Source organism: Cryptomeria japonica, chromosome 1, assembly GCF_030272615.1.
Source record: "Cryptomeria japonica chromosome 1, Sugi_1.0, whole genome shotgun sequence".
In the NCBI taxonomy this organism is placed as follows: domain Eukaryota; kingdom Viridiplantae; phylum Streptophyta; class Pinopsida; order Cupressales; family Cupressaceae; genus Cryptomeria; species Cryptomeria japonica.
The window spans coordinates 241,929,309-241,937,458 of record NC_081405.1 but is presented as its reverse complement, the minus strand read 5'-3'; positions in this window follow the sequence as shown (position 1 = coordinate 241,937,458).

Below are 8,150 nucleotides of genomic sequence, written 5' to 3'. Positions count from 1 at the left end.
GATTGGTGCCTTAAAATAAATCCAAGAGTTAATAGGGATATGCAAGATTTGCATTTGATAGTTCATAATTCTCATGTTAGGAAGGAAGTAGTTGATTAGGAACTTAATGTAATGGATGTTAATGGTATCATGATTATGGATGTGTTCATGTGTTATTGTTAGTTAAGTAATGGCATTGAGATACCTTAGGGGATTGGTAGTTGTTGAAATGTTATTTATTTCTGCTTGCGTATTATTTTGTTAAGAACATTATTATGTTTAAGTTATTTATACATTCCTATTATTTTATTATTAATTCATATTAGTACTTGTAGTATAATATCTTGCATTAGTAGATTTTCTTAAAAAAATTATCTCTATTTGTCAATTAGATTTGTTATTTTATCTAGGGTATTTTGGCAGGCATTACATATATTGTTATTCTTAGTTGTTGTTAGATATATATTTTTATGCATCTTTCTATTGTGGCGAAGTGTGAGGAGTTTGGAGTATTTTGGATTTTACAGTGGATTTGTGAAGCTTTGAGCTCCATTTCTGGAGTCTATTTTGTAATGATTCATGGCATATTTGTATATTTTCATAAACATAGATTTGCATGTTGTTATAATGCCAAAATATTTGTAGAATCTTCTTCTTATATTTTTCTAAGGGTTTTGAGTGTTTATAAATTCACTGGTACAACTTTTAACATACTTGATTTCCTCATTTGGTTGCAAAGCATAAATTTGAGTTGGGTTATTATAATTTTGTAAATCTGATATAAAATTGTAGCAAGGGTGCTCATGTGTAGTTGGCACTAGTTATCTATTAATTAGAGGGAGGAATGGTACATGGCTCAATGATCAAATAATAATTTTTCATTAATTTAACTATTAAATGAAACTAAACTAAATGTTTATTTATGAATGCTATATAATTAAACTTAATTGAGGCTCACTATTTACAATTCCTAGAATTCCTACTTTGATATGATACTTTATCATGTGCTACTTGATTAGCACTTACAATTTTTAACAAAAACAAAATAGAAAATAACACAAAGATTTTGGATATAAAAATATTATTCCTATTGAGGTGGACTGATGGAAAGAAGGAGCAAGAAAGGAGGAGCGGGGAGAACTAGGGTTTTGGCGCCCAAGGATTAAGGCGATGGAGATGAAGATGGTGAGGTAGATGGTGATAGGAGGAGCCTCTTCTCTTTGGCCCAGATTGGTTCCTCTGGACTCTACACTAGCTTATTTGGTCTAAGAAATGTGGGGTTTAATGGCGCTAAGGTAGGCAGTGTGTTTACCTCACCCCTGTTTGTGTATCTATGCGATAAGATCACTATGCTTCTGGATTTCTATTGTTCATTACTCTCTCGAGATGAACCTTGTTGGGTACCTTCGATCTTGCATGATGGTTTCTTGGTTGTGATGCCCTATGTTCGGCCAAGATTTGGATCCCTCTTAGGGACTGATGGAGCTTCCCCCCCACCCCCTCTATGTCCGGTCTTATCTTTTTGGTGGTGTAGGTTTGCTCTTGGAGCCCTGCGATGGGTTGCTAACTGAGCTGCATGGCTTTCTTGGACCCATATGGGAGGTTCCTCTATCCCTTTCTAATTCTATGGATCTCAAGAAGCAGGGCTCTATGTGGTCTTGGCAGAGTATGGTTGTTTTGGAGGAGCTGTCCTTTACTCATTCCCCTTGTTCTCTTGGCTCTGCCTTGGCTAGAGTTTTCTCTCTATTGAAGATGGAGAGGATTTATTTGGATGAGAATGGTTTGTTTGGGCCCTCTTCCATTTCTTGTGAGGGAGTCTCTATGTTTCTAAGGGATCTTCCTCTTGATCTTGAGACTAGGTTGGTCGACTTTTTCCCTGTTCTAGTTTGCCCTCCTTCTGTGGTGGAGGATCTTTTTCTTTGCTATTCCATGACTATTTTATGGGGGCTTTTGATCTTCTCTCTTCCTACCCTGTCTAAAGTGGCCCTTTCTCCCATAGAGGTGGAGATCTAGTGGTTGGCAGCGGTCAGGTTTCTGCCTACAATGAAAGTTTCTCTAAGGCTGAGGTTTTGCTTTCTTTCTATTCCTATTGAGGTGGACCTCTTCCCTATTGAGGTGGGGAGATGGTGGGAGAAGGCCTGTTGGGTGAGGATGCTGCTCGAGTTGCTAGTTGAGGCCCCCTGCTATTTCTTTCTTGGTCAGGGCTTGGTTTTTTTTAACCATGCTTTTCATTTTCTTTTGGGGTTTGAGGGAGCCTTCAAAACCCTCCTTGTGTTTGTCATGAAGGTTAGGGGAACCTTTCAAAACCTCCATGCATGCTTTTAGATTTCTCTCTCGTGTCTTGGTTGGGGCAGTGTTGTTCATTCCACAAGCATGCTAGATGCTATCAATTTTAAAGGGCCCAACCTGGCCAATGTTGGTTTTTGGTTAAGGGTTAGTTGTTCTGTTCGTAAGCTAATGACTTTGTTATTGGTTATGGGAGCCTGGGAAAACCCTTGTTTCATGGTTTTGGGAGCCAATCTAAAACCCTCAATTAAGGTTAGGGGAGCCTTTCAAAACCCCAATATTCTATAGGTTTAGGGAGCCTTCTAAGACCCTTGTCTCTATGTTAGGGATGCTTTGTGCCCTGTTTGTGGCTTGGCTACTGGTTCACTGCTATTCTTACCTTTTAGTAGAATTTTTATGTGGGTTCTAGATCCTGGTAAAATTTGAGAGTTTCAGGTCCCTTCAAAACATGTGGGGTTTCGGGTCCCCTCAAAACCTATTTACGGGGTTTCTGGTCCCCCCAAAACCTATTTGCCCTTAATCAAAAACATAAAGATTTTGCAAATGAACAAGGGGATCATGTAAAGCATTATAGGATTTAATGTTTACATCGTGCTCCATATCTTGTTGATTAATATGACCTTTGGCAAGAAAGATTTGGCAAAAAAATAGTACAAAGAAAAAACTTATCAAACATTAATGAAAATTTATCGCCCCTGTTAAAAAATGATTGTCATTCCACTAACATTTTGGTTTCCCATCTAATAGTGTAATTTTCAAGCAAGTTTCTATGACATTCCCACAAGAAAATTTCCTTGAACAAGAAATTGTAGTCTCTAGAAAATAAATATGGCTCTCAAAATTTTATTGTCTTACTTAGATAATGAAATCAATCCAACAAGAAAGAAGAGTCACTCTTTTTAGATGTTTGATATTCCTATTAAAATAATATATCTCCCTTTTATTGTCCTTCACAACCAACTTAGGTTTTGGATGGAAGAAGTAAATGACCCAAAATAGATTGAATTTGGCATAAGATGGCCAAAAATGATTAAGTGTCTTGCTTCTTAAACATTAAAATAGAAGATCATGAATCCCTTTATATTGATAGACAACATTGGCTTCCGGCCTAAAATAAAAATGATTTACACAAAGAAAAAAAATGAAAAATAACCTAACTCACACCTTTGTATCCCTTTATGTGCATCTTCAGTAGAAGATATCATCCAAATTATATGGAAAAAAATACTCAGAAATCAAGAGGATTCAACAAAGCATTTGTGCCTCAAATAACCCAAACGCACTAAAAAAAATCTCATGGTTCAAGCAAATGAGAAAATTCCTACAAAATATCTAGTTACCTTCTAATATATGCAAATTGACTTTGACCATGCAAAAGAATTTTATGCCAAGAAAGACAAGAAAAATCTCAATCACACCTTAATCAACCTACAAAGTCAAAGAACTGCTTTGAGGAACCTAAAATGTTATTGGTTGGTGTTATAATTGTGTTTGCATGTACCTCATGCACTTTTAATGTTGCTAGAAATTATTTACAAAGTGTGGAAAACCTCGACATTCAGGTGTGATACCATGCCATAATCTTTTTTGTTAATAGATCATAAATTTCACTTAGTTTTAAAGGCTGATATTTTTCATAATAAAAGATAGAATAAAAAAAACAAGCATAGAAGAAATACATTATGACATACATACATTGATAAAATAAGTTGTATTACAAAATTCTTATACACAATATTTGACTTCAAGAATGATAATCTATTTTTTTTAATAGTATTTTCATGCATGTTTCTTATTGAAAAATAACATAATAAACTAAAACATACAAGGAATGTCTTATGACATATATACATTAATAAAATAACCTATATTACAAATGTTTTACACACTTCATTTGAATTAAAGAACGATTATTTAAATTTTTTAACAATATTTTTTTAAGTGTTAACCAATATGTAAAACCCAATAAACACTCTAATTTAATTTATTATTTTTGGGGCTTTTCTATTCGATCATAAGATAGTAGATGACTAGATGGGAGATATATAGAATTATAGGATATATGAGAGGTATATTTTCATTTATGGACACACCTTAATTCTGCATTTCAATTTATGTTGTAATATAAATGAATGTTGGCTCTTCCAACTATTTAATGATTTAAAAAATAAAAAAGTATTATGCTAATATTTATGTTCAATTCCACCAATTTTTATGAAATTAATCAGTGAAAGACCATTTAATATGGGTGTGTATTTGGTAGCTATTCATCCATATTCCCACTTTTGTTTTTTGCAATGGCATCAACAAAGACGTTATGCTTACGAAAACTGTTGGAGACTAATCTCACCTACCCCCATCCACATGCTCCGTATGCACAAGTGTTTACAAAATTAATGGCAGGATTGGTATTTGTTTTCAGCATCTACTCCAACCTGTCCACCGTACCATCTATAGTCTTAAAACATTATTTTATATGCAAAAATTCTAGAAGTTTCTAGCTACCTCCTGCCCATTCTAGAAACATCTAAGACCTCCTTTAATAGAGGCATTTTGTAATCATTCTGTGGGATGAATGAAATATGTTTATGGTGTATTTGTCTGCTCTATTTCCTCCCCTATTTTTAACAGTGGTATCAGAGTCGAAGGTCAAGAGTAGAAAGTGTTTTTGTTCTGCTCCATTTTGTCTTTGCTTTGTTAAATGTACTGCTATGTGAGCACTCCAGTTTGCAGCTAGTGCATTGCTCTATTTCTCTGTGTCATGATGCTTCTTTGCAGCCAGTGAGCAGAGTTATGATTTGTCAACTCCTTGTGTATTGCCTTGTTGTGTTAAATTGCAACTGGCATGGATTGTCTAGTGTAGAACCCAAGCTCTATTGGGTAGTGTTGTTTTTGTGAACGAGCAAGCTTGAGTGTCATTTAGTCTTTCAGTGGTTTGCATTTGTAAATGATTTGTGAAGAAAGCAAAATCTATTAGGAGTGTTCTAAGTCTTGGAAGGAAATCATTCAGTTTGACTGTGGCAAAGAGTAAGTTGCCCCAATAGACAAAATGCAACAACCAATAGTGTAGAGGAAAATTGCTTGAATGAAGTGTCTAGCATCATAGCATTTCTGAAAAAAATTTCACCAGGGAAGAAGGAAGTGTTGCTAATCTCAAGAAGATTTTACAAGAAGGCGTCGAAGCTTAAGAGCTCACTAGTAAAAGGAAATTGATTGAAGCCAAGTTCATGAAAAGCCTAAGAGATGAAAGAAGTCATTCATGAGAGAGAAGTTGTACAAATGTTGCACTTGTCAATTTGTTGTTTGAAAGCATGGAGTTGAAGCCAAGATTTGTGAGATGCAGAAGTTGTTTTGTTTAAAGAAATAGTTAGCAGTCAAGCATAAAAAAGGAAATTTACAGTACAGAAATTCAAGTGTCAGGGTAAGGTAAGTTTATTTTTATTTTTTTGTTTCAATGGGTAAAGTGGACAGAGTAAAGCAAGAGAAAACAAGTGATTTAAAAGAAGAATTGAAGGAATGTAAGAAGAAAATTTCAAAAATGATATGTCTTTTAAAAGAGAAGCAAATGGAAAAATGTGAACTGTTAGATGAAAATTATAATCTTGAAAAAGAATTGAATGAAGTTAAAGATAAAAATAAAGAATTAGAAGAGAAATTACAGTTATTTGATGATATCAAAAGGAAGTTTGATGATTTGGAAGAAATGTCAAAAAGGTTAGAAGAAGAAAACAGTTTACAGAAAAGGGAAATTTTAAATATGAAACAAGAGAATGAATGTTTGAAGTTAAAACCACTAGTTAATAATGCTTCATGTGACACAAAAGATTTGTGTTCATCATTTAGTGAAGGTGATTTAGTTGAAACTGTTTGTGATAAAGAATGCAAGAAAGAAAATGAAAATGTGTTTGCAAATTATGTTAGTTGTGATGATAAGAATATTGGTTTAAAAATCATGAAGAAAATGGGTTATAAAGGTCAAGGATTGGGAAAACAAGAACAAGGAATTAGAGAGCCTATTGAGCCTATAGTGAGGCCAAAGTATGAAGGTCTTGGATATGACACAGGAAAAGAAAATGATGCCACTAGTTCAAACAAAACAGCCCATAAAAGGCATTGTATTAGGTGTTCTCATTGCAATAGAGAAGGACACACAAAAGAAATGTGTTGGGACTTACATCCATGTAAAATTTGTGGTTTGAGAAATCATTCTGAAAAAATGTGTTGGAAGAAAGAATCAATACCAAGTTGTATAAAAATGGATTGTGGATGGACCTATGGACCTAGTTGGCAAAAGCTCACAAGTATGTTCAAAAGATTGTACAAATGTTCATATGTGAAGAACAATAGAAGTAATGAAAGCTTTGAATGTCCAAAAGGGATTAAAAAAGTTTTCAGCCAAAAGAAACCACTGTCTAGCAAGGAAACTACTGATTGTATGATGTTTTGAGGACTTCAAACCAAAGAGATTGAGAGACTACAGCAACAGTTGAAGAAAACTAGAGCACAAGAAAGACAGAGAAGTTGATGAAAGAAATCAAAAAATCAGAGGAGGATATCAGTTAAAGAGAAGACATTGTGAATGCTAAAAATTGTAGCAGCTGTAGCAAGAGCAAGTTAGCAAGAAAACCAAAGAAGAGATCACAGACAAAAAGGGAAGGTAGTTGAAGAAAGTTGGAAAGAACAAAAGAATGGATAGAACATTGGTAGTTGAGATTAAGGGGGAGTGTTGGAGACTAATCTCACCTACCCCCATCCACATGCTCCGTATGCACAAGTGTTTACAAAATTAATGGCAGAATTGGTATTTGTTTTCAGCATCTACTCCAACCTGTCCACCATACCATCTATAGTCTTAAAACATTATTTTATATGCAAAAATTCTGGAAGTTTCCAGCTACCTCCTGCCCATTCTAGAAACATCTAAGACCTCCTTTAATAGAGGCATTTTGTAATCATTCTGTGGGATGAATGAAATATGTTTATGGTGTATTTGTCTGCTCTATTTCCTCCCCTGTTTTTAACAAAAACGTTATGTTTGTTGCCTGATAAATAACAACTTGTTGAACCCTTTTGAAAGCATCAGAATAGTTTTAAAATACAAAACGGTGTTTTTCATCAGCGAGTGACATGACCTCGTCTGATCTGTAGAAGAATGTCCCACATCAGGCGATAGTGACAGTAGGTAGGCGTGTCATATATGGATATATATATGAGTGTTTGCTCTAACCTTTCACTCATATTTCTCACGACAATACTCTCAGGCTGCGCTTAATAGTTTCGCCAAACGCCATGGCTGAATTCTTCAAGGTTTCTCTGTTTGTTCTTGCGTTGCTCATGCCTACCACAGTAGGTAGGCGTCTCACTATATTGTATATGCAGGGAAAGCAACCCCAGGCTGTCCTCTTGGGCTCCTGATTAGCACCATAGGATTTGATGATAATGGTTGGTGAATAATAATTACAGTGTCTTCCTCTTATGTACTTCTGTTCGTCTTTCATAATTAAAGATTCGGTTGAAGTTTAAGACCATTAGAATTTTGAGAACCATGACTTAAATTATAATTTATATGATTCTTAAATGCACTTGTAAAAGAAAAGTTGATAAAATATGTATAATATTTTCTAAAAAGTTAAATGAAGTAGGAATATGTCATTGTTAAAATGATGAGAAATAGTAATATTAGATCACTACGAAGACCTTTGTTCTAAGAACATATAAAACTGATATTGAAAATCTATTATAAAAACTAATTTGTGCATGCTAAACAATAGGTGAAACTTTGAAATCAAACAAGGCATATGGAAACCAAATACCGTAATAATAATATGTCCTACATAAAAGAATTGGTATCACTATTTCTACTCTTTTGCTTTATTTTATTTAAA